Source organism: Protopterus annectens, chromosome 3.part1 (genome assembly GCF_019279795.1).
Source record: "Protopterus annectens isolate FY-2018-M chromosome 3.part1, PAN1.0, whole genome shotgun sequence".
Taxonomy (NCBI): Eukaryota; Metazoa; Chordata; order Ceratodontiformes; family Protopteridae; genus Protopterus; species Protopterus annectens.
This window is the reverse complement of record NC_056732.1, coordinates 987162405-987186859: the sequence shown is the minus strand read 5'-3', so window position 1 is coordinate 987186859 and position 24455 is coordinate 987162405.

Sequence of the window (24455 nt, the reverse complement as noted above, 5' to 3'; positions counted from 1 at the left end):
ACAGATTGGTGCACAGGCCATCACTTTCTCATAAGCATTACCTACAAAAGGCAGGCTACAGCCTAAGCTAAACAGGTCTGACACTTTTTTCTGGAAGACAGACTGCGAATCTTAATAACAATACTTGTGGATTTCTTCTGACAAAGGAGTACAGTAGTATACCAGGTATGTTATACAATTAGGCATGTAATGGAATGCAGATGGGGGTTGATGCAATCATGGGAAATAGAAATTTAAACAGTAGGTCTCAACAAGACTTCCTGGACTGACATGTTGCAGTTAGTGTGCTGTCCAGCAACTATGGCCATCCCTGATGGCTCTGTCTGCAGTGACATAGGTCACAGCTCTTGTCCCTGAGTCACCCAGCAATGGTCAGCTCAAATGTGAGTACTACTGGATTGTCTGTTGTACAATACTGACTGTGACACTGCCAGCCCAGCTAGCTGGGATGTTGTAAATATTCATATGTCATTTGTGAATATTACAATGCTACATATGCTTGTCTTACAAATGTAAGATACCTATATATGTTATGTGGATATTAAACAACTGGTGCAGAAGTGTGTGCTGGACTGTATGTTATGCACTGAGCTCATACCACTCAACTGTCCAGGGTTTTGCAGACTGACCACGTTTGCCTCATATTTGTAGTCATTTTCACATACATTTGTGTTTTGTCTCGCACAATCACTGGCAAAGCATTAAAGACGGAAGACATAAAATAGTAGCACACATTTGAATGTCAGATGTCATATCCTTCCAGGTATTCCTGTGAATGCAAAACCTGGTATGTGTGTGTGTGTGTGTGTGTGTGTGTGTGTGTGTGTGTGTGTGTGTGTGTGTGTGTGTGTAAAAGCAATATTTGTAAAGTGTCATTATTTGTGGGCCTTTGCCCCACTTTATTTGTGCCTCTGACCAGATGTCTTGCTCAAAACCTTAAAGTATGACTGAGCTTCAAGAGTGCAAACACGGTGTGCTGTACTGCCAAAGAACAGACATGTATACCAAGTATTACCTGTGCAAATGTATGTATTAATAGTATAAGCTGGAAGCCTCAAACATACACAAAGAAATAGAAAAACTTCAAGTAAATAAGCTGAGCTTGTTTTACAAATGTGTTATCTCAGTGTCAGTGCAGCAAGCAGACATAAATGTCTAGAGCTACAGGTTTTTTAATTGTCTTGAAACATAAAGAATTACTAAGTTGAAAATGTAAAAGTGTTTAACTGTGTTATGACTTCCAATTCTACACAATCATCAGACAGATAAGTACGTCTGAGGAAGAGAAGTATGTTAGTTGCTGGTAGCATGTGAAATGAAGGCAGGTGACAAACACTGAAGTAATCTGAGCTAATCCAGCATTAATATGGATTATTACTTTCAGACCTGTCTCACAGAAAGACCTTTGCATGTTGTATGTCTCTTTGTATCTGACAATATCCACTCATCTGCATTTGCCTTTCTATTATTAAGGAACTAGGCAAATGTAAAATCATTTACATATAGATGAGAATATAATATATCTGTCTGATGTTTGTGTGGTCTGCATTGCTCTGAGTATCAGTCATCTGTGCAGTTAATGTTGATTTGAAGCTCTTTATTTAAGCTTTGATAACTTCTATTTTGTATCTCATTCTACTATTACATTTGTTTGATTTTAAGTTTTCTGTTCTTTTGGAGTGTTAAGAGTTCTTGGCTAGGGTCAGTTAAAAGCAGTTACCAAAGAATTACTTTGCAACATGTGAGTAGCATCAGTTAATTACTGGGAGGAGCTGAGAGACAGAATTTCTCTTTTATTTACTAATATCAGCAGTTAGCTAAAATGTTTGTGTGTTCTGCAGTGCACTGAGTATCAGTCATCTCTGCATTTAATGTTGATTTGAAGCTCTTTATTTATGTTTGATCACTTCTAATTTGTATCTTATTCTAGTATTAGATTTGTTTGGTTTTAAATTTTCTGTTCTGTTGGAGTTTTAAGAATTCCCATTGTTGTGTTGTTATATTTGTTGGCTTTTGAGTTGGCCGGCCCTACTATAAATCTCATTTTGGACACTTCTCCCAGTCCCATCTCATCATCATATCCTACTGAGTAGACAGAGATCATTTGGGAGGGCTCACCCTCATTAGTTTCTCAACCTGAAATTATGTTGTGTCATCCCTTCCCACTTAACCTAAAAACAAAAAACATTTTACAGCATTTGTTTTTCTTCCTACTTTATTACTTAAATGTGCTGTTGCTGCCTTTTCTTAAAATGACTCACTTGCACTTATTCTGCTGCATTTATTACTGCTTGTTAGTAGCCTGATGTCATTGTAACTGTTATTCTAAGCCTTTTGGTGTATGTACATGAGCTTCAGGCCACTTGTTTTACATTAAGAAGGTTTGCGGTCTGCACTCTTGTGACAGGAGAGGTAGCTTACATCCTTCTAAGTTGGGCATTGCTGGTTGAAGGATTAGTGTCTGTTATTCTAATATTGTCTTAGCTCTAGTTTAAGACCTTGGCCTTCAGGCCAGTTATTTTACATGAAGAAGGTTTGTGGTCTTAACTTTTGTGGGAGGAGAGGGTAGATTATGCCCTTCTGAGCTGGCAGTTGCTGGTTAAAGGCTTATTGTGACTGCTTATTTGAACTGTTTCTTTCTCACATTGGTATACCTGTAGCATTGACTACATCCTGACCTGCTGAATCTAGCTTTGTTTGTAGAACCTATGGTAGTTCAGCATAATGCATCTGAGATATTTCAGGTACAATTAACACTGGGTAAGATGGCGATACAAGTCATAGCCTGCTACAGAATCCAAAGCATGTTCCCACTCCAAGTTCCTAAGCACCCTGTAATCTATCAAGGTTGAACACAATGCTCACATATTGGGTGAGTTCAACTACCCTTCCATCAACTTGGAAAACTATTCAAGTACCAATGTACAGGCCCAACACTTTCTGGAATTTAACAGCTTCAGTGCCCTGGACCAGCTCATTCTGACCCCAACTAGAGGAAGCAACATCCTCAACCTGGTAATCACCAACATGGGAGACCGTTGCTCCACACCTATAGTTAATTCCTCCCTCGAGTCAGTCGAGACAAAAACGAGGCAGGAGCCAATTTCAGAAGAAGAACTGAGCCAGTCCCTGAGTGTTTCAGTGAGTTCAGAGATTAAACTGTATAATCTAATGGACATTAGTCTAACAGATATACAAGAGCGCATTTTAAAACTAGGTTTAAATTTTATACCTAGTAAGCATGCTACTGTGGCTAACACTTTATTAGAACTGAAAATGTACATTCGTAAGTTGAATTTAAGATACATTATGAAAGATGCCAGTGTTAAATCAAATAATTATTTGCATAAACCTTCAGTGTATAATCCTTGTTTGCATTCGACTTTAAAGGTATTTGACAGGTTTTGTGAGAGGGATGTTAGGTCTATCTTAAAAAGCAAGCCAAAACAAAAGTTTTTCAATGTAACTAATGAAGAAAAAAAGGTTCTTTTTGAACTAAAAAATGAACAAGATTTACGTTTCATAAAGGCGGATAAAGGTGGTGGGTTGGTAATTATGCAAACCATAGATTATAATAGGGCCATGGACAGTTTATTAAACAACGAAAGAGAATATTGTGAAGTAACTTTTAATATCATTGAAAGAAGCTACAAATATATACAATATTGCTTATATGATTTTTGATGAATGGCGATACATCTATGGAGTTGTATAATTTTCTTTTAATCGAAGAACCTAAAGTGGGTATACTATTTGGTATACCCAAAATTCATAAAAATACAACCAACCCACCCTTTAGGTCGATAGTATCAGCTGCAGGGAGTTCTACTGAAGCTATCTCTTTATTTTTGGATTCTGTTTTAAATCCATTAGTACAGAGCTTGCCTTCTTTTGTGAAAGACTCTTGGTCTTTTCTTGACAAGATTAGAGAATTTTCTGTAAATATACCTAATACGATTTATTCAGACATCTTAGTTAATAATGAATTGACCATGTTAACATTGGACGTTACTTCCTTATATACTTCCATTCCACAAATAGAAGGAGTGGAGTTCATTGGTAATTGGAAAATAATTATTTTATTTTCAATAAAAAATATTACAAACAACTAAAGGGAGTTGCGATGGGGGCTACAGTAGCGCCGGCTTTTGCAGGATTGGTTATGGGATGGTGGAAAAAGAAATCCTACCAACCTTAAAGTTCTTTTCCAATGTATTATTTTATTATATATTCATTGATGACCTTTTTTTCATTGTGAAAGGTAAAGACACCATGGTAAATAATTTTTTGGAAGAGATCAATAGTAGTTGTAGTTTTTTAAATTTCACCATTGGTGACAGAGGAAATAGAGTATGCTTTTTGGATGTAGAATTAATTTGGAATGTAATGGAAAAGAAGTTTTCTAGTGGAGTTTACAGGAAGAAAACATATGTAAACAATTATTTACATTTCAAAAGCAATCATTCAAATTTCATAAAAACGAATATTCTGAAGGGCCAATATATAAGAGCCTCTAGGATGGTTAGTAACAAAATTGATTTCATTAAAGAGATAGAATTTATTACTCAATTATTTATCAACAGAGGATATCCTATTACGTTGTTAGATATGTTAGCCTCTAATATAAAGGAAAGAAGAGAAGATGATTTTCCACCTATTTTAACCAAAGGGTTACTGATAAACAAAAAACATCATGTGGAGAAATCTAGTGAGATGGTACCTAGGTGTGCCATTGAGATGTCTGTAGACAGTGAAAATATTAAATGTGCCATACAAAATAATTGGAAAATAATTAAGGGTAATAATGAATTAAGTACAGTATTGGGAGAAGCACCTACGTTTGTTTATAAGAAGAATCAAACTATTAAAAACATGCTTCAGTGTGATGAACTCTCATTCAACCTCCAGAAACAAATACAATTAGAGGGATGTTTAAATATTACAGCTGTAGTGCCTGTAGGTATATTTTGGAGGGACCTTACATCAATTTAGAGCATTACGATAAAACTATAAGTATAGATGGAAGATACAATTGTATGACTAATAATGTTGTGTATGTTGCTTTATGCTCAGGCTGTTCTGCATATTACATAGGTATGACTACAAGAAGCCTTAGCAAATGCATAAAAGAACATTGTTATGCAATAAAGACTAAATATGTCAATAATGCCCTCTATAGGCACACAGTCAAATGTACATTTTACAAAAAAATTATGTTCTCTATGTTAGAACATGTTAAAGGTGATTTGAGGGGAGGTAGTATGAAAAATAAGGTAGAAGGAAAAGAAACTTTGTGGCAATTAAAGCTGGGAGCAGATGTCTCGCCAGGCCTCAATGATATGATAAATATTAAATGTTTTTTCATCAACAAAAATTGAAAGTATAAAATATATGTAAAAATTATGTTTATATTAGTGTTACAGTGCTGTGTGTATATATATATATATATATATATATATATATATATATATATTTTTTTTATACATGCTTTTGTTTTTTAGCATTTTTTATCAAGTAGAGATTGATGAATCAACTAAATATATAATTGTATCTTAATTGGTTATTAGTGTTTTAGTTTAAATGCTTGTAGGCTTGTAGACAATTTTATTCTGAAGAAGTCTATTGGACGAAAATGTTATTATTTTACGTTAATTCTTGGCTTGGTTTTCTGAAGCACCAGTGTTTTTGGTTTGTTGCTGTTGGCATCGCTGGTTTCTGGGTTTTTTCATTGTCTTTCTGGAATTTATCAGTTCCAGTGCCCTGGACCAGCTCATTCTGACCCCCACTAGAGGAAGCAACATCCTCAACCTGGTAATCACCAACATGGAAGACCGTTGCTCCACAAATAGAGTCAATTCCTCCCTGGTTAAATCTGATCACAAACTGATCACCATGGAAATCTCCATCTCACCTACACCCCCTGCTAAAGTGACCATCCTGAAAAACATCTCTAAAACCGACTTTGGGCTCCTAAAAACAGAGGCGGCTGACTTCGCGACACCCATGCCAATAGAAAATAGCTGCATGACTGCCAAATCATATACCAATGCACTGTACGAGCATGTACACAAGTGCATGGACCTTGCCATACTTAATAGAACTAAGGACGTTCTCCTCCAAAAGAAGGAAGCCAATCTGGTGGTCCCCAGCCATCATTAAACTCTACAACAGAAGGAAGAAACTGTTGCAGAAAAAAATGAAGTCACTAGACTGGAAAACCTCCCGTATCAGTCTCAACAAAAAGCTGAGATCCCATATCAAATCCTCTAAAGCCAGCTATGAAGGCAGAATTGCGTCTCACACCAAAAACAACCACAAAGCCTTCTATAGTTATATCAAAAACCTCAAAGGCAATACCCAGATTTGCTCTGAATTATGCACAATGGCACCTCCTAAACTGAACCAATAGATATAGCCAACATACTGACTAACAAATTCAATGCCAACTTTACCCCTCCAAGGGCCCTATCACAATAACAGAAGAAAGCCTGGTACCCACCATTTCTGTGGCACAGGTAAAAGCTGCATTGTCCAAACCAAGAATACAGCATCCATAGGACCTGATTGTGTCCCTGACTGCATCCTACATGAGCTACAAAATGAACTGGTACCACATCTGTATGGCCTGTTTAATCACAGCCTTACCTCAGGCTATGTCCCTAACAAATAGCATACTGCTATAGTCATTCTACTCCATAAAGGGGGAGCAACTACAGATCCTGGGAGCTATCGCCCCATTAGCCTGACGAGTCTGATATACAAAGCTATGGAGCGCATCATCATGGACCTGCTTAACAAAGATATAGGCAATCTCCAAACTCTTAACCCCACAAAAACTCTGTCTTTCTCCAGGGAAAATCCTTCCTGCTGAACCTGGTTGACTTCTTCAAGGCAGTCACCAAGGCTGTGTAGAGGATAAGGCAGTGCATACAGCCTACCTCGACCAGGCCAAGGCCTTTGATACCATTCCCCACTCAGGTATCATTGATAAACTCACCAAACTAGGAATCAATACTTACATCACTAGGTGGGTTTCAAATTGGCTCACAGTCAGGACCCACAGAGTGAAAGTTGCAGATTCCAAGTCAGGCTGTCGATCAGTCACAAGTGGAGTCCCACAGGGCTCTGTCCTGGGCCCTCTCCTGTTTTGCATCTACTTCTCAGAAGTCCAGGCCAACACAGAAGAACTTGGGTTGACCAAGTTCCCTGATGACTGCAAGCTAGGAGTCATTATCATCTCCCCAATTGATGCAGACATCCTAAAAAAGGGCCTCTCTGAGACCAATGACTGGTGTCAGAACCATGGTCTGAAACTTAACACCAAAAAATGCATTATCATCCCCTATGGAAAAAATTAAGTTCTCATGAATTACCATGTTGATGGGAGCCCACTGAACACTGAAGGGACCATAAGGGATCTGGGAACCCAGGTCGACAGCCACCTCACCTTCGACCACCACATTGCCACTGTGGTCAAAAAGTCCTTCTAGGTGGCACAGTTTATAACCAAAGGTTTTGCATCCAGGAAGAAGGAGGTCATCATCACTCTCTACTGATACCTTATTAGACCAGTCATTGAATATAATGTCCCATTTGGCATGTACTTGACCAGACACCTACAACAGCTGGAGAGGCCACAAAAGTCCCTCACAAAAAGGATCCTAGGCCTTAAACACATGTCCTACATGGACAGACTCAAGAAACTTCAACTGTTCTCAGTCTCTTATTGTCTCCTTAGAGGTGATCTCTGCTTGACTTACAAAGCCATGTCCGACCCAGCCATACTTGAAATGCTACACCTAAAGAAATCCCAATCCCCTCACGCCACATGCTCTAGAGGTCACAACCTCATTACCACAATTAACAGAACATGCTGGAGGGACAGGTTCATCTCCCAAAGAGTGTCCATAGTCTGGAATAAGCTTCCCATTCATGTCAAGCAGAGTACCTCACTGGCCCTCTTCAAGAGAAATCAGAAAGTTCACTGCAGAGATAATTCCAGTTGCCCTACTGGATATGGGCACTGTGAACTATCATTGGGTGGCACGGTGCCTGGCAATTTTTTTTGGGCTAGGCTTGTAAAGGCTCCAGGGACATTAGCCTAGTACATACCTATGAACCTATGTACCTATGAACTTGAGCACTAATCCAGGCCATTTTTTGGAGAGGGTTCTCCTGCACCCTAGTGGCAAGAGTGTGCAGTTAGAACCTATGTGAATGAAGGCTGCTGGAACAGGGCTCAGTTTTGAGCATTATTATTGGTGAATTGGTTAATCTGTTTAAATCTGTTTGCTCTTGATCGCTACAGTTATATGTAAGTGTGTATCTGTTCACCTGTGTTACATTGACCTAAACAGAGTTTAAATATCTTTAGCATAGTCTGGTTACAGGTTTTTCTGTATTCACATCTGTATCTATGATTCCTGTGTTTCCTGCTATGCCATCTTGTGTTGGCAAGGGCCTGTCTGCACTTACTGGGAGTAAGTGAACTGTGTGGAATTGGTGTGGCAGAGGGAGTTGAGCTTAGAGCTCAGGGACAAGGGTTGATTGGTCAGTCCCAGTGTTCCTATTGTACCTTCATGTTTGTGGTATTTAAACCCAGCATGTGAGTGGGTTTGTGCTTATGTGCTGTCTTAACCCTTTGCGAGATGTCTCAGTTGCATTTTTCCCTTACCAGCACTTCTGTGTGAGTGAGGGCCTCCCCTACAGCTACTGTATTGATTTTATCCAGCCATATTCACACCTATAGGTACTATCCTCAGATAGCATCTTCTCTACTATCCCTGACCTCTCTTCCACAGATTCTGATAACAATGGCTGGACAATTTTCTGTGTTTTCCCCTGATACTCTGGTTGATATGGGCATTCTGAGACAGTGTAACAACTGCCTTATGTGCACAGACAACCCACTACTACTACCACCTAGGAACACAATATGTGAGAGATGCAGTCACATTAAGAACCTAGAATCCTTGCTGTCTCAGTCACAAGCCAGTACATGATTGACAGACTGCAATGCTTTGCCAGAGATGGCCTTCATCTGTCTCCCCTGGGGTTTAGGCTTCTGGCAAAGTATCCTGCCTCACCCATAGTCCTTTTTTTAGGCACAGCCATGAGCACAAAATTACCAGCATGAAAACGTCTTATGAATGACATTTAAAGGTCATGCTGCTAAATACTAGGAGTCTTACCTTGAAACTGCAGTCATTGCAAGCATTTCTTGCCCTGGAGGATGCAGACACGTGTGCAGTCACTGAAACCTGGTTCAAAGCTGTGGAGAGCACCCTAACCTTGCTAGGTTACTCATCCTACCATACTTTCAGACCACAAATGGAGGGCTACAAAACCAAAGGAGGTGGAGTGTCATTATTTCTTATAGACATGCACACCTCCAGGCTGGTCAAATGGTATGACGCACAAGAGACTCTCCAAGTGCAGTTAACTGTTGACAAAATAGCTATTCAAATCATAGCTAGCTACAGACTCCCAACCATGTCCATGACTCAGGACACCCACTCCACCTATCTGGACTTACTGGAATCCATCAAGATTCAGCTCTCTACCCTGATCTTGGGTGACTTTAACTACCCAACCATAGAGTGCAAGAACTATTTTACCCAAACATGAATGCCCAGAGATTCCTTGGCTTTGTCAATGGCAATGCATTGGATCAGCTGGTTAACACCACTGTCACAGGTGTTAATATCCTGTACCTGGTCTAACCAGCATAAGTAGACAGTGTAGAACTTCTCCAATGTCATCCTCCTTGGTAAGATCTGACGATAAAGTGATCACTTTTGAAATCACCATCTCTCCCTAACTCCCCTTTGTCAGGGTCAAATGAAAACACTTTTCCAAAGATGACTACAATCTCCTCAGAGAAGGTACAGGCAGCTTCACAGCCACCATCCTTCAGTTGGAATTAGCAGTAATGTCCAAGCCTACACCAAATAACTATATGAGCACATACATATCTGTATGGACTCAGCAATACCTGACAGGACCTAATCCTCTCTCTCAAGGAACAGTAAACCTGTCTGGTGGACAGCAGCAATGAACAAACTCTATAATAGAAGGTAGAAATTGCTGTCCAGGGCCAAAAATGAGCAGGTGGCAAGTTGGAACTATTCTATTCTTTGTCTGAACAAGCAAATAAGGTCACTGGTGTAATCCTCTAATGCTAACTTTGAGTCCAAATTGACAACATCCAGCAAGGACAATCACAAGGACTTCTTCACATATGACCACAATCTCAAACTTAACACCCAAATCATCTGTGAACTGGTGGTCAATAACACCACATACTCAAACGTCATACATATAGCCAGCCTGCTGGCAGACAGGTTCAGTGAAAACCTCACACCCCTGTCCCCCTCATCAGTAAACCAGGACATCCCCAGCAGCTGGCCCCTCCCCTTATAATCATGGAGCAGGTTCTTAATGCCCTTTCAAAGTCAAAAAATAAAGTCTCCATGGGACCTGATAACATCCTTGGCTGTATCCTACATGAATTCAGGCATGAGATCAAAGCTCCATTAGACACCCTATTCAACCAAAGCCTGAGCACCTGCTTCATCCTAGCTGAATGTAGGACAGCCACTGTCATCCCTCTACACTAAGGGGGAGCGTCCACTGACTCAAGCAATTATAGGCCCTTCAGCCTAAATAGCCTGATCTGCAAGGCCATGGAGTGCATTATCATGGACCTTATAAACAGGGACATTGGCAACCTCCAAATGCTTGACCCCAAATAGTTTGGAATTGTCAAAGGGAGATCAGGCCTGCTAAACTTGGTCGATTTTTTTGAAACAGTCACCAAAGCCATGATTGAGGGGAAGACGGTGAACACTGCCTACCTTGACCTAACCAAAGCCTTTGACACTATTCCCCACTCAGCCATAATACATACACCTTCCCAGCTAGGCATCAACCCGTATGCTACCAGATGGGTAGCTAAATGGCTCACTGATAGAACCCACTCAGTCAAAGTAGGGGAAGCTACTTCTAGTAGTAGACCTGTAATGAGAGGTGTACCCCAAGGATCGGTCTTGGGCCTCTACTGTTTGGCATATACTTTCCTGAGGTGCAAGCCAAAACCAGTGGTCTGTGACTGACCAAGTTTACAGATGACTGTAAGCTGGGTGCTGTTATACATTCCCCTAGTGATGTGAACATCCTCCAAGAGGCCCTTACCCAAACTAATAACTGGTACCAGAAGCATGGCCTCAAACTGAATGCCAAGGTATGCATCATTATCCCCTTTGGGGAAAATGTCATCCCCACTAATTATGACATTAATAACAATGTACTAAGCATGCAATCAGTCATGATGGACTTTGGCACCCAGGTTGATAGCAACCTGACTTTTGACTACCACGTTGCCTTCGTTGTATGGAAGGCTTTCTACTTGGCCCACCTCATAAATAAGGGTATGTTATCCAGGAACAAGTAGGTCATAACATCCCTGTATCCCTCCCTTATCAGACCCATTATCAAGTACAATGGTCCCTTTGGCACGTACCTTGCCAAGCACATGAAGCAGATGGAGAGAGCACAGAGGTTCTTGACCAGGAAAATCCAGGGTCTCAAACACCTATCCTATACAGATAGGGTAAAAGCCCTGTCCTTCTAATCAGTGTCATACAGACTGATCATAGTTGACCTGTGTCTGGCATACTAGGCCATTTCCAACCCATTTTTGATGGAGTTGCTGTATATCTGTAAGACAAACCCCAGTCACGCAACCCCATGCAAGGCTTTATCCTGTTTTGTGACATGAATAGTACTTGCTGGCAGGATAGATTGGTGTCCCAAGACCCCACCATCTGTGGAATGCACTACCTCTCTATGTCTAGCAGACTACCTCTCTATCCCTCTTTAAGAGCAACCTGGATGACTGCATGGGAAACAGAAAATACACCCCTGGGATCCCACCTGTGTCCCAGCTGGACAGGGGAAACAGGTGCTGACTTTGAAGGAACATGGGCGCAAATCTTGGCTATTCTTATAAGGGCCTCTGGGCCAATAGCCTAGTATCATCCCATGAACCTATGAACCTATTACTTTACATGTTGCTGTATTTATTTTATACTGTCCTGCAATGTTGTCTTAAATTATTCCCTGTGAGTCTGAACTGTGGTGTTACTGCATTGATTGAGTATTGTCTTGTTCCTTTATTAGTTATTATTAAATATCATTAAACCTTGTCATTATGTCTGGTCTGTATAGCACTAAGTAAGTCTTAGAGTACTTGCAAATGTATTTAGTGACATTGTATAGCCCACTCCAATAGCCTTGGTCTTGGTCACACTTACCATTTTGCTAATAGGCACATCACACAGTAGGATTCATCACCCTTTGGTGAGGGCCTTGAAGTAGCTGGTAATGAGCTGGATTGTGGCAGTCAGAACTACCTTAAAGTCTGGCCAGAATGGCCCATAGCTAGTAAACTTGTGCCAGCCTTTCCCAGCAGAGAGAGTGTGTGTGTGTGTGTGTGTGTGTGTGTGTGTGTGTGTGTGTGTGTGTGTGTGTGTGTGTGTGTGTGTGTGTGTGTGATTCATAAATCAAATCTCAAAGTATGTGTGTCAGATACTTGGGCAGGGACCAGTACTGGTTAGACAGAGAGGGTGATGGATGTTTTGGCTTAACCACTCTGCTGAGATGTTAACTGTATAGCGGTGCAAGTGGGGAGTGTTATTGGGGATCTGGAGAGAAAGGGAGAAACCAAGCCCAGACTGACTGTGATCACTGTATGCTCTGAAGGGTAATTGTATTTTATTGTGCACTTGTCATTCTCCCTTTGTGTATGTCCCTCACTGGTGGTAGTGGTGAGGAGTGAGGCTCCCTGATGACTGGGCCAGCGCAGGGGCATCACACTGACAGTATGTACTGGTGGATACAGTTGGCATATCACATCATGTACCATCATTGAGACCCTCTCAGTCTGCCAATGTCATACAGGATTATTGCTCAAAATGTCCAAGTCTCCCTGACCATTCCTGACATACTCTGGCTAGGTAAGTGTGTTCCCCACACCTGTATCTGATTGCCTGACACCTATGGCTAGCATACCTGGTGAGTCCCTGCAGCAGGACAGCAGGATATAGGTACTAGTAGTGAGTGGATGCTGGCAATGGCTCAGCAGGAGTGCATACATACTGAAAATACAATGCAAGGGAATGGATACAGTACCAGACATTCAGGTATCATTACTGTGTCACTAGGGGTCTGGCATGTCACAGACACATTCCCCAATCTATATGGACAACAATCAGGCATTGTCTAACTGGTGTCCGGAAATACACATTTGTCTGGCAGAGGGGGGTCTACATCTGTCAGGCACATGTACACATTCTGCAAACATCTAGGTACTGCAAATGTCAGACACCTATGTGGAGGTCACCCTACAACACATATGCACTGCTTAGTTATTGCGTAGCTCAGATGTTCCAGGGATGTCTACATGACCTTTAGGAGCACTCACCTATTTGTGGAATGCAGGCTGGATGACATGGTACTATAACACTACCAATAGAGGACACCTAGCAGTTGATGGCAGTGATGTGTGTGGACACATAACAAGACAGTCTGTCACAGCAGTCAAGCCATTTATGGTATTCCTAGTACCATACAAGGTTACTAAGCTATGGGTCTGAGCAACCGTATCCCTAGGCCACATGTTAGTCCATGTGTATGCAAGGCAGCAGTTGATGTCTCCTTCCAACAACAACACAGGTAGTATCCCAAGGGTGTATGTGCTGTTAACCATCCAGTTGGCCAGGTTACTCCTGCAAAGGTGTAGGTAGCTACTCTACCTGATGTGGACATAGTGCCCATTCCACCACAGGGTAATTGTGTGGGACACACATCCAAGCCACCAACAAGGCCAGTCCAGGTCACTCACCAGGTGGAGGTTTTGTGAGAGAGAGAGAGAGTGTGTGTGTGTGTGTGTGTGTGTGTGTGTGTGTGTGTGTGTGTGTGTGTGTGTGTGTGTGTGTGTGTGTGTGTGTGTGTGTGTATTAGAAAACATTATAGTGCAGGTAGTAATTTACATTTGTTGTTTTCCCCTCACAGGTGAACATGGGGGTTGATGTCCCTCTGCCTCACAACCTGATGTCAGTGTCTCATTGGACTCTGATGATGATGTTGGTCATAGTGAGGCACAGGTGGGGTTGCTGGGGGCTGAATATGTACCATTGGTTGACATACCACTTCCAGCCACAATGTCCATGCACAAAGTCAGTATGCCCACACATACCCAGTCCCCAGCAACCACAGATACTGGACAGCCAGAGGGTGTTGGCATTGAGCAGGCTAGTCTGGCAACTATGGAATCTGTGACTGTTGACAGTGGCCATAGCCGGAGTGCTGGTGAGGTCCCACAAGGCGGATTGACAGGGGTGCTCGAAGGAAGACTGCTGCTCATCCAGCCCCTGTCAGAAGTGTCACAGCAGGTGTCACCCAAAGCATGTTTCGGTCCAGCATGGAGGCACAGGTATATTGTGAATGCTACAGCAGAAAGATGCTCAGGGTCATGGATGCAACACTTCCTGCCATGCATGATGACCTCCATGGTATTGGTGATGCTGTCCATTATTTTGCTGATGTTGTGGATAGATGGTGGGGTGAGACATTGTCAGTGCTCAGCCGTGCAATATCTGTGCATGAGCATGTGGTGGGAGTGGGGTGTCAGACATATGGATGTAGATCAGCAAAAACAGCTGAGAGACCACATGGCCATGCACATTCATACTCCCATAGTGGCAGAACCACCAGCACTACTGAAAGGAGGGTGCTATCTACACCACAACGTAGCAGGTCATGGGCACATGTTCCTGTCCAGTCCAGTGAGGGACATGAATTCAGCAGACACCAGTCACTGTCAGGGAGTAGTAGCACATCTGGCCTTTGGCCTGCTGGTGCCAAGTGACACTTCTGGCAGAACCAGTTCCTGTGTTCATAGCCAGAGATGGTGAACTGTGCATCCTGCCATGTTCACATGCAGGTCACCACCAGACAAATGCAACTCCTCTCCATGGCCCAGATGAACACCACCCCTCCAGACACACACACACACACACACACACACACACAGACATAGACACACACAGACACACACACAGACACACACACATATACACACACACAGACACACACACACACAGACACACACACACACACAAAGGTGGGTGATGTCAAATTACAACCCCTATCTCACTACTGTTACACAATGGCACTCACCTTCATACTGGCACATGCCACTAGTTACAACTGGTGTGCAATTGTCTGCGGCAGGAGATCACTTTATACCTTTCAGGGTGTCACTCTCTATGACTCTCTCTCTCTCTCTCTGTTTCTCCCTCTCTCTCTCCCTGTTAATGTCTCTCTCTCTCTCTCTCTCTCTCTCTCTCTCTCTCCCTGTCTCTGCCTGTGTATATTTGATATATTTGTATATGTTGCCCATATATATGTATGTGTATTGCACTCAACAGATGCAGATATATCACATATGGGCCACCTACAGATAGCTTAGGATAATCCTGTGTGATGGGGGTGGGGACAGACAGTTAAGCTGTACATAGCTGTCTGTATGCAAAGACATATGTGCACAACACATTTGGATAGTCCAGTGTGGGTTTAGACAGGGGCTGTAATTCTCTAAGTGTAGGAGCATGCCCAGTATGACCTTCTGTAGTAAGAGTGGGAGTGAATTCCAGAGAGAGCTTTTCTCCTGTCCAGGGTTTTGTGTGCTACAGCCATGACTCTCAACCTCTTAGTGCAAGAAATCTGGACAAAGGCTGTCAAAATGGGGGGACAGTGCTTGTTTTAGCATACATTTTCTGAGGTCTGAAACTGAAATGTATGTCATTATTTACTGACATAAATCCTCAGATCATCCCAGTGATTTACCAGAAAAATAAAAGTGTTATGAGGAACAGACCAAAAATATGACCCAAAAATCTGGCCAGTTGAGAGGTATGGCTACAGCTGATTGGCTGATGAAGCTGTGTAAACAGTCCAACACCTCACTGATATACTGGCTGGGGATCTCCTGGTTGTGTGGTATCCTTATTAACTGGAAAGTCATATCCTGGTGTGGGTACAGAGTGCACTGGACTGAGGCAAGTTTTGCATAATATGTGTGGTATATTCTACATACATTTCCTGGTATGTCAGTGACAGAGCAGTATAGAGTAATGTGGTGGACCACTGACAGACATTTGTTTATAGGTTCATAGCAGGTTACTAGGCTATTGGCCCTGAGGCTCTTAGAACCCTAGCAGAGAAGAGTGTAGCCCATGTTTAGACATGTCAGCACCCTGAGCACCTGTCCAGCAAGGACACAGGTGGAATGCCAGGAGTGTATTTTTTGTTTCTCATCCAGTTATCCAGGGTGCACTTCAAAAGGGCTATTGAGGTACTCTGCTTGACATGGACAGGGAGTATATTCCATAGATTGGGGAGTGTGTGGGACACATATCTGTCATGCCAACAAGTCCTATTGATTTCACAAACTAGGTTGATACTACACCTACTGGTTGTTCAAGTGGATCTTGACTTCCAGATATGCAACAGTCCCATCAAGGCAGGATCTGGATGGCTTTGTATGCCAGATAGAGGTAAACTCTGAGGAGTCTGTATAAGACTGATTAGAGGGACAGTGCTTTTAGTGAATCTGTGTAGGGTAGATGTTTGAGGCCCTACATTCTCTGGGTGAGGAACCTCTGTGGTCTCTCCAGTTGCTGCATGTGCTTTGTGAGGTACATGATGAATGGGGCATTGTACACAGTAATTGTCCTTATAAGGGTAGTATACATGGATCCTATGACCTCTTTGTCCCTGGATGAGATACCCTTACTTATGAGGTGGGCCATGTAGAAAGCTTTCTGTACAATGGTAGCAACATGACGGTCAGAAGTCAGGTTACTATCAACCTGGGTGACCAAATCCCTTACTACTGATTGTGTACATAGGACATTGTTGTTAATGTGATAATATGTGGGGATGTCACTCTCCCCAAAGGGGATGATGATGCATTTTCTGGCATTCAGCTTGAGGCCATGTTTCTAGCACCAGTCATTTGTTTGTGTGAGACCCTCTTGGTGGACGTCCACATCACTTGAGGAAATGGTGACTGTGCCCAGCTTGCAGTCATCTGCAAACTTGGTCAGCCATAGGCCGCTGTTTTTGGCCTGCACCTCAGAGAAGTATATCCTGTATAACCAAGACCCCAAGACAGATCCCTGGGGTATGCCGGTCATTAGGAGTCGACTGCTTGAGTTGGCTACCCCTATTATTATTAGGTGAGTTATATCAGTGAGCCAGTTTGCTACTCATCTGGTAACATATAGACTGATGCCTAATTGACAGAGTTTATCTACTCTAGCCAAGTGGGGAATAGTGTAGCAGGCTTTTGCCAAGTCAATTAGCTGGTGTGCACTGTCTTTCCCTTGTCCATGGCTTTGGTGGCTGTCTTAAAGAAGTGTAGCAGATTTAACAGATATACCTTCCCTTGACAAGGCCAAACTGTGTGTGGTCAAGTATTTGGCGTTTGCCAATGTCCCTGCTACTAAGATCCATGATAATCCAGTACATGGCCTTGCAGATCAGGGTAGTTAGGCTGCTGTGTCTATAATGTCCTGGATCAGTGGACACTCCACCTTTGGGTAAAGGGATAACAGCGGCTGTCCTCCACTCGGCTAGGGCAAAGCTGGTAGTCAGGCTTTGGTTGACTAGGGTGCCTAATGATGCTGCAAGTTCATGGCTAGGTTCATGTAGGATGCAGCCTGGGATGTTGTTGGGTCCCATGGAGGCTGTCTTTTTTGCCTTTAAGAGGCAGTGATAACCTCTTCCATAGAGATAAGGGGTGGGGGCAGGTATTGGGGATGTCCTGATTTATTGATGGGGAGGACAGAGGGGAAAAGTTTCCACTGAATCTGTCAGCCAGTAGATTGGCTATATCTATAGCATTTGTGTATGTGGTGTCCTTGACCACCAATTCTGAGCATATCTGGGAGCTTCCTTTGAGAATGCAGTCATATGTGAAGAAGGGCTTATGATTGTCTGTAGTAGATGTGGCCAAATTGGACTGAAAGTTGCCTTTACAGCGTTTCACTGGTGCTCTTATTTGCTTGTACAGGCTAAGGAGAGATTGCTTTCAATTGAGCACCTGCTCCTTCTTGGTCCTCAACAACAATATTTTCCTTTTGCTATATAGTTTCTTTATTGCAGATGTCCATCAGACAAATTTACTCTTCCTTGAGGAAGATGATGTTGTCCTGTTAGATATTATATATATATATATATATATATATATATATATATATATATATATATATATATATATCTATGCTCGTATAGTACTTTGGTGTACATTTGGATGTCGATGGCCATTCCTATAGTGGGGGAGGGGGCTGTGCAGCTATTTATACCATCCCTCAGGTGGTTGTCATCAGCTTTGGAGAAGTTTTCTTTTTACCATAGCTTGAGGAGAGTCAGGAGACATGGTGATATCAAAGGTGACCGTTCTTTTTGTTGGATCTTGCCAGGGAGGATGATACCATAGCGGTGCTGCAGTGGTTAGTCATGTTGGTTACTACCAAGTCCAAGATATGTATCACATCTTGTGCAGGTATTGAGTAGCTGTCCCAAGGCATTTGCATTGATAAAATGGGGGAATCTCTGTGCGTTTCTATTCTGGCATGAGTAGTTTTTCCAATCTATGGTTGGGTAATTCAAATCAGCCAGGATTAGGGTAAAAAGTTGAATCTTGATAGATTTGTAAAGGTCGAGATAGGTGGAGTGAGCATCCTGAGTCAAATCTGTAGGCCTGTAGCTACGTATAATTTGAATAGGGGTCTTGTCAAATAGTCAAATAGTTTGATTATCAATATAATCAAAGAGGTTACTTCTAAATGAATTGGGGGCCATTTTACCCCTTTATTGGTTAATCATACGTATAGTGGGAATGAAATTATTGATGAATGTGAATTGGGGGGACATGGTTCAACCTCAATTAGTAAAGTTAAGAATGTAGGGTATCACACTAGTTTTTTATGTACATACTCCTTTGACTACCAATCGATTAAGGAGGTTCTGAATAAAAACTGGGATACCATCAGAAATGATGACACTTTGTCCAACATATTAGGAAGGGATCCAAAAATCACTTATAGAAGAGGTCAAAATTTAAAGTGGATGTTAGAGAAGAAAAATAAGCCTAGTTCCAATAGGGTCCTGGGCATGTTCAAATGCGGTTTTTGTGCCCAATGTAAACACATTAAGGTGGGTAACCAAATTGTCATCAATAGTAAAACATATAAAGTCAACAGTCATTATAATTGTGAGTCCAAGAGTGTCATATATGCAGCATTGTGCAATTCCTGTAATGCTTTCTACGTCGGAAAAACTGATTAAAACAAAGAATTTATGAGCACCAATATGCCATTACTAAAAAAGATATGACTAACGCTTTGGCTAAGCATTGTATGGAATATGAAGGCCACGAGTTCAAGTTTGTGATTCTGCAACATAGGGAAATTGACATTAGAGGTGGGGCTTGGCAGGTGCAATTAGAGATAGATGAACTGATGTGGCAGATAAGAACTAGGGCACACATTTTTCCTGGCATAAATGATTGTGTATCCATTAAATGTGTGTTGAGGTTGATTTCTTTGCAAAGATAGCAAGGGTTCATTAAATACTATATGTGCCTTTATTAATCAGTAACATCTCTTGCTTTAACATCTTTTTAACATTTTTTCATGTTTTGAAGTGTTTTTGCAGGATTTATCACTAGTCATATTTTTGATTTGACTCATACATTAGTAAGTGGATTTATATAACTTGTAACATTGTAATTTATGTAATTCACTGAATACAGTAAAGACTAATTTTTTTTATTATAAAAGTCATTATTTATGATGAACTAATAAGTATTATCACACTGTACATATTTTTATATATTTTTATAAATTCATTGTATTTTAATTTATATATTTATAATATTTTATATAATATTTTTTTGGAAATATAGTAATCAATTTAAATAATAAGGTAGAGGTGTATACTTATTATAATTAATTATTTTTATTGGCTTGCGTGTATATCACACGCCTCAACAGGTATATGAAGTTGTAGGCATTAGTTATATTGCCAGTGTTTTATACTGATATTCAACTTACATATTTCTTTAAGGTTGTCATGGAGTAATTTAGTTTAAATGCACTTTTATTGGATTGGATATTCAATCATTAGTAACCATTTATAAACGTGAATGTCATGAATTCCTCTTGTTTGTCTGAAGAAGGTGGAGTACTAACTTCGCTGAAAGCGCTAACTTTCAATAAATTTGTTTGTTCATTTTAAAGCTGCCGGCTCTTATAGTGTCATTTCGCATATTTTTTCGTGGTTCTGTCTTGTGGATTACTTGGTTCAATGGTTAACTGCACCTGGAATGCCCCATGTGTGTCAGACTGTTTGACCAGCCTGGAGGTGTGTGTCTGTTTACTATATATTTATACTCCACCTCTTTTGGCTTTGCTGGCCACATTTTGGGGTCTGGCTGTGTGATAGGATGAGTGACCAGGTAAGGATAGGTTACTATCTGCAGCTTTGACCCAGATTTCTGTGGCTGCACATGTCAGCATCTTCCAGATTTAAGCATGCTTGCAATGAGTGCAGTTTCATGTTTAGACTCCTGGCGTTTAGTAGCATGACCTTTATTTGCATTTTGTTTAGAGTTTTATGTTGGTAGTATGGACCCCATGACTTTCCCTAAAAAAGGCACTATGTGGGAGGCAAGGGCCTTTGCCAGATGCCTGAAGGCCAAGTGAGACAGATGCAGGCCATCTCTAGCAAAGCAGTGTGGTCTGTCGATCATATGTTCCCAGGCTGCTAGGCAGTAGATCCCCCTGGGATCACATCAGAAAGTAAGCCAATTGTTAATGTCAATCATTTTCTGTTTGTATTGAGGCATCATTCTGGGTGATGGTAGAACGCTGCTTAAGCCTTGGGACATAACTGCATGGGACACATATTCACCAAGCTCAATCATGTCTGCCTTCCTATAGTCCAAGGAGGTACATCTGATGTCATTCACACCACCATGGACTAGAACAGAGTCATAACAATACCTGTTGTGGAGTGACTTGAGTGCATGTGTGATATGGCAGATTCTGGCACCTGTCAAACAACTAAGCATGACTTTCTCCTTATCCAGCCTAGTGAAAGGCACATCTATGTGTCTCAGAATGGAGTCTCTTATGAGTAATATGTTGTACTTATGGTATGGCCTTTGTGGTTGCGAGGCACTGGTGTGTGGACTATGCATGGTCTGTGGTGTGGAGGTTTGTGGAGTTCTCGTGTGTTTTTGCCTCTGAGGTGTCCTTTGTTTCGGTTTTTGTTTTGTTGAGGACCTCCACTTATGTGGGTGTGTGTTGTGTAGCTGTGGGTGATGTTTACTGACTCCATACACTGCAGGGAACCTATGTTACTGCACAGTTTGTTCTGGTGTGCACATTCTCCATTTCTCTGGCTAGTGGTTCCCCTTTCCCTTATATGTGTCTCTTTGTCCTTCTGTAGTCCAGTCACAGGCTTTGACCACAGTAGCTGCCATTATGTATTTGTATTTTTGGTGTGAGTGAGGTAGATGCTGTAACATCACACACAGGGTTATGGACCTCACACCTCTGAGTGTACCTGTTTAGCAGGTTGTCCATCATTGCACCCCTACATTTGCTGTGGTCCTTAGGTAGTTTGTGTTGCTATGTTATTCTATGGCTACATGTTGGCCTAGCTGTCAAACTGTCACAGACTGACATCTGGACAGGCCCATATATGACAGTCAGAGACAGGCCCACACATGGGGACAGAGTGTTAATATTTCTCTGCCAAACATAGACAGTTGGGAGACCGGTTTGGTATTAGCTTGCTTTTTCTTATAGGTATGACATCTGCTTCTCCACTGTCTGCCATTGATGTTTTTACATCAACCTTTCTTGTTTTGCTAATAGTTTGGCAGGCAAATGCAATGATATGACAAACAGAACAGATATACAAGCCATACTTGTGGTCCTTCTGTGACAGCCTGTCATTCCAGGGGTATGGATGGTGCCAGTGACTTGTTGCCAGTACTGACACAGTAAGATGGCAGCCATTTATAACCTGGCAGTACATGACTTTCAGGAACCTGCTGTCTTACTAGGCACCGTGTATGTTACTCTGAGCTGTGTTGTTGTTGTGTCTTTTGGCGTTTCCCGGTTAGGGGTCGCCACAGTAGAACTCCGGTCCTCTAATGATTGGCAGTAGATTTTTGCATGCCGAGTTGCCGGCCCTGACGCACAACCTTCAACGAAGGTACACCCATTCACGCATGTCTCCACACAGAAGACGCTCTAGCTGAGAATCGAACAAGACAACATCTTACTGTGAGGTGACAACGCTACCGCAACACCACCACCGTACTGTCCATATATGTGCCCCCCTGTCCCTGAATTGTCCAGCATTCCTGCAGTAATGGATATTGACTTCTGCAAAGTGTGTACAACTTCTACCATAGGTGTAGCTGACATGCAAAATAGTTGGCACAGCAAGTCTTGAGACATGGACCCTGTCAACCACAGTACTGTACCTAGGCTACTAAGACATAACAGCCAAGAGTAAGTGCTGCCTACTTCCTTACAGTATTAATCATGCATATACATAGCTCATTGACCCCTGCATATTGTGGACATGCGACAAGTTATCAAATTGATTGGGACAGCCCTGGGAATGTGTGCTCTTCTGCAATTACCCAACAAATATAAATGTTACTGCATTTCTATGGGAACACGGGTGCGTTGTGGGGAGGGGGGCATACCTGTCAACTGTACACATTTGCACAGACTGTGCAGATGTTGGCTTTACATTTTTTTCCATTTAGCATAGTATTGCGGCTGTCTTGGAAAATACTGGGATATTACTAGAGACCGAAGGTTAGAAAATAATGACAGACATTTCAGTTTCAGACTTCTTACCCTTCAGAGACTTAATGCAACTGCAAGACCTGCTGTGATATCACTGTGTAAGTTTGTAAGAAGAATATTTCATCATTGTCCCTATTTACAGGCCTTTGCCGCACATTTCTTTATGGCTTTGTACAGCTGGCTTGCTGGGAGAGGCTGAGAGGTGAGTATAGGACTCCAGCATTGACACCCATGCATGTGACCTTTGCCCCCCCAGTGTGTTAGTCCCCCACATATACTGCAGTGAATTTTGTCACCTAGGGGACTACTGCATACTTTGGGGAAGCCAATATTTGGTGGACATTTCCTGTTGTCCCACATAGCTGTCAGTTGTCTGCTGCTATCCTGGTCGGCCACCCCATTCACTTGCATACATGCAGTGATACCATAAATATGCTACCACAACGTACTACTCCATTCATTTATTGTTAAGAAGAGTGACTTACCTTTGCCTGTGGCAGTTGTGAGGATCGTGCTTCAGGGCTGAACCTGTTGGATGCACGCAGTACATAGTCTATACATGGTATGATACAGGTAGTGTGATGTGTGTGGCATACTTTTTACTGTGTGTACGAGTTGGACAGAAGTGTCAGTCCCTGGGTCCCTAGGGTATCAGTGTATGTGCTATGCGTTGCCTCTTTGCCAAGGCCAGGGAGTACTGGGCATGTCTAAGTCTGCCTACAGGGGCAGGCTCAGGGGGTTCCTCCTCCAAGTCCCCCAGTACCGGTGAGGACCTTGGCAGTGGTGGGGGTCTGTGTGTCCCTTCCCTGTGATGTTTCTGCTGCAGCTGTTTCCACAGGATCATATTGTGTACCATGGCACATACTATGAACATGTGTGCACATGTGACTGGAGAGTACTGCAGGGCTCCACCAGATATGTCAAGGCAGTGGAACTGTGACTTGAGCAGCCCAAACACATGCTCTACAATGTCCCTAGTTTGTGTGTGTGTCTCATTATGGCATTCTTCAGTGTGTGTCTGTGCATTTCTGATGGATGTCATAATCCACAGTTCCAGTGCATAGCCAGCATCCCCCATGAGATGGCCGTAGGGGATGTCCCCCCGGCAAGTGTCTGGTACAGCTGTGAGGCATGCCAGCTGTGGGAGTCATGATAACTGGCAGGGCTGCCAGCACACATATTGATGATAATGCCCTGGGCATTGCACATGACCTGGCAGTTGATGGACTAATAGCCCTTGTGGTTGATGTAGACACTACTCTCTTCACCAGGTGGTGCTTTGATGTGGATGTGAGTACAGTCTATGGCACCCAGTACCTCTGAGCAGTGTGCTACATGGTGGAAGAGACACATATGTCTGGTCATCTCCCCAGGGGTGCTGGAGAAATAAATGTGCTCACTGGCATGTCTTAGCATGACATCCAAGAACTGGAGGAGTACCCTGGATGCGGATGCCTTTGAGACCCCCATGATGTCCCCAGTAGGTCTTTG